The sequence below is a fragment of the Carya illinoinensis genome, chromosome 1 (assembly GCF_018687715.1).
Source record: "Carya illinoinensis cultivar Pawnee chromosome 1, C.illinoinensisPawnee_v1, whole genome shotgun sequence".
Taxonomy (NCBI): domain Eukaryota; kingdom Viridiplantae; phylum Streptophyta; class Magnoliopsida; order Fagales; family Juglandaceae; genus Carya; species Carya illinoinensis.
The window spans coordinates 12640222-12644474 of record NC_056752.1 but is presented as its reverse complement, the minus strand read 5'-3'; positions in this window follow the sequence as shown (position 1 = coordinate 12644474).

The window sequence follows — 4253 nt, the reverse complement described above, 5'->3', positions numbered from 1 at the left end:
GCTTTTTGTCGGCTTAAAACTTTGCTAACCGCTGCTCCTATTCTTCAACCTCCTGATTGGTCACTTTCTTTTGAAATCATGTGTGATGCAAGTGATTTTGCTATAGGAGCTGTTCTTGGACAGCGTAGGAACAAACTTCCTTATGTCATTTACTATGCAAGTAAAACTTTGAATTTTGCTTAAAAAAATTATTCTACTACTGAAAAATAATTACTTGCTGTGGTATTTGCTTTAGAGAAGTTTCGTGCATATATTCTTGGTTCTCCTATAGTCATATTTACTGACCATGCAGCTCTCAAGTATTTATTGACAAAGAAAGATGCAAAACCAAGGTTAATTAGATGGATACTTTTACTCCAGGAGTTCAATATTATCATCAAGGACAAGAAAGGAGTAGAGAATGTGGTAGCCGACCATCTGTCTAGGCTCACAGTTGCTGAAACTGAACAACCGACACCTGTTCTTGATTCTTTTCCTGATGAACATCTTATGTTAGTTGAAAATTTGCCTTGGTTTGCTGATATAGTAAATTTCTTGGTGACAGGACAAACACCACCTCATTGGAGCGCTCAAGATACACGGAAATTCATGCATGAGGTGAGATCGTTCTTCTATGATGATCCTTACCTTTTCAAGTATTGTTCAGATCAAATCATTAGGAAGTGTGTGCCCAATGACGAAATTTCTGGTGTCTTAAATTTCTGCCATACGGAAGCTTGTGGTGGGCATTTCTCAGCCCACAAAACTGTGGCCAAAATTCTTCAAAGCGGATTTTATTGGCCAACCATGTACAAGGATGCTTTTAGTTTTTGTAAAACTTGTGAACCTTGTCAAAAATTAGGAGGAATCACTAGGAGAAATATGATGCCTATGCAACCCATACTAGTGATTGAAATTTTTGATTATTGGGGGATAGATTTTATGGGACCATTTCCTTCTTCTTATGGCTATTTATACATTTTGCTTGCTGTTGACTATGTTTCTAAGTGGGTTGAGGCAGTCCCTTGCAAATCTAATGATCATCAAGTTGTTTTAAAATTTTTGAAAGAAAACATTTTTGCAAGGTTTGGCATGCGTAAAGCCATAATCAGTGATAATGGCACCCATTTTTGTAACAAGCATTTCTCGGCCTTAATGAAGAAGTATGGTATCCATCATAAAATCTCTACTCCCTATCATCCTCAAACCAATGGACAAGCTGAACTAGCAAATAGGGAGATTAAAAACATTCTTGAAAAAAACAGTTAACCCAAACAGGAAGGATTGGTCTTTGAGATTGTCTGATGCCTTGTGGGCTTATAGAACAGCCTTTAAAACCATTTTGGGCATGTCTCCATATAAACTAGTGTATGGCAAGGCTTGCCATTTGCCTGTAGAGTTGGAACATAGAGCGTATTGGGCCATTAAGCAATGCAATTTTAACATTGATAAAGCTGGTTGTGTGAGAAAATTGCAATTGTCTGAGTTGGATGAGTTGAGGAAGGATGCCTACAACAACTCTAAGTTGTCCAAAGAAAGAATGAAGAACTTCCATGACAAACACATCCAACGTAAGACTTTTGAGCCTAATCAAAAAGTGTTATTGTACAACTCTCGGTTACACTTGTTCCCTGGTAAGTTAAGGTCTCGATGGAGTGGGCCTTATGTGGTACAAACTGTTTTTCCTCATGGTGCTATAGAGATAATGAATCCTCTCAGTTGTAACATTTTTAAGGTTAATGGTCAAAGGTTCAAGCCTTTTATTTCTAACTTTGCACCTGAGGAATCTACTCTACATTTGATTGATCCTAATTGATGGTTCTTGATCTATCCATCTCTTTTCATTGTTTTCTTTTGTTCTTCAGTTTTTATTTTTGCTGCATTCCTTTCAAAGCTATCCAGGTACTTTCTTTTCCTCTTTCCTTCAGTTTTTCTTTGAATTTTCGGTTCTTCTTTTAGTTGTTTTGCCCCTTAACTGCTTTTTTTGTGTAAATTCTTTCGTTTCTCTTGCATCATTGAGGACAATGCTACAATCTAGTTGGGGGGTGGAAGAGAATTTATTTCTCTGTTTGCATGCCTTAGACATATTTTGGTCCACTTTAAAAAAAAAAAAAAAAAAAAAGAGAGATTTGTTGAGGTCATGGAACATGTGGAAGGTAGTGCAAATAAGAGTATATGTCAAAAGAGGGATTTATCCATTTTATTTAGTTGTTAAACCAAGGGAAAGATGTTAAAATTTTTGCTAAAACACACACAACACATATCCGGAAGGCCTAGAAAGACTACATTGAGTCATTGTTGGTTGATTTACACTTCAATTGTTTGAGACTCTAATGAACCATATCCTAATGGCTTAGGAAGAAATTTGAAATGAATTAAATGAGAAAAGGGACAAGCCAGGGATCCAAAAATAAAAATAAAAAAAATAATCCTTTAGGTAGACTAGTGGTAAGGGCTGATTTGTGAAAGTGTGGATAGGCGCACATTCATAAGTCCGATTCCCCCACTAGGAAATCTAAAAACATAAAAAAAAAATACATTTGTGTAGTGGAAAAGGCTGCCTATTACCGGGACCCTTACAAAAAAAAAAAAAAAAAAGAAGAAGTAGGCGCCTTTCAAAGTGTAATAGCGTGAAAGCCGCCACTACAATGGTTTTGAATTAGAGTAAGACCATGTGGTTTTCTCAGATTGGTTGTTGTGATTGAAACTGTTAATATCTCTTGGTAGTCGATCTTGGAATTCTAACCCCATTTCCATGTACTTGAAAGAAAGCAAGCTTTGTTACATGTAATTCCCTTGGTTGATTATCTAAATTGTGTATAAATCTCTTAGTTGATACAAAATTCAGATTAATCTATCTCCAGTGTTCTTAAACTCAACAAGTCTATTTCATGGTATGTGATTCTCGAACTTCTTTTAAAATTTTAGTTGGAAATCTCACCTTTGCATGAATTCATTCACTTTATTTGCTAGAGTCTAGCAAAAAGCTAGTTGGGGGGTGTGATAAAGGGTTAGAATTGCATAATTAAGTTGTTTAAATAAGTGATTTATTTTATCAAATAAGGATTGAACACTTAATTATGCATCAAATTCTAATATTGAATGTCAAATTAATTGATGCCAATATTTTTGCACATCAAAGTCTCATATTTGCTATGAGAAAATTGAGAAGTTAATTATGGTTTTATAGAATCTCATCTAATAGAGATCAATTGCACTTCACTCGGACAGCCAACAGCAGGAGCACACATGCATCATCACGTTGGACACAGCAACAAAAAAAACACCCATTCACACATGTAGCTGCTACAGCAGGAGAACACCAGCTCACACGCGCTGGAAACTCACACACGCTAGAAACTCACACATGCTAAAAGCAGCAAAGCACTCGGACAGCACTAATACTCACAGCAGCTACTACACCAAGCAGCAGAACACATTCGGACCATGCAAGGAAACTCACACCATAAAAGCAGCAGAACACTCATTTGGACACCATGCAGTGGACACATGCAGGACAGCAACCAACTCACACATGCAATACACATGCAGAAAGAAACTCACGTTGAAGAGAGCAGCTGGAGCAGCAGAGATTATTCCTCCTTTTTCGTTCGGCAACTCACACATGCAGCAGACACTCGGACGTGCTTTGACAGAACATGCACATGCAGCAGCAGATTTGTTCTCTCTTTTTTGAGTAACTGGACGTGCAGCAGGAGATCAATAGCATCACATGGACGGCAGCCACTCACACATTCAGCAACACAGCAGACAGCAGCCACACGTGCAGCAGCAGAGAGTTTATTACCTTCTTTCTTTTTTTTTAGAAGCTGGAGCAGCAGGAGATCACATGGGATCATGGAAGGCAAGGTGTTCATTTCAGCTTTCTTGCTTCTGCACATGGAAGGTCACCACGGCATCACATGAGCAGCTCACAAGACACACGGCTATAAAACGAAAGAAGGCTGAAATGCTAAGGGGGACTCGGCTACAGCAGAGCAGACCTTTTTTTCTTTCTTTTTCGTTTAAGCTAGTTCAGTAGCTGGGGTTGGTTTTATTTTTTTCATTTTCATTTTCTGTTTCAGACGCTAGGCTGCAGTTAATTTTCTTGATGTTTCTTTTGGTTTTTCATTCGGCCACAGCCGGAGTAGCATAGTTTTTGAGTTCTTATTTTTCGTTCAGCATTTAACTTACTTTTCATTCGGAGACGGAGACACCTTTTTTTCTCTTTTCTTTCATGTTACGATTGAGGCGGCTGGATTATTATTTTTCTT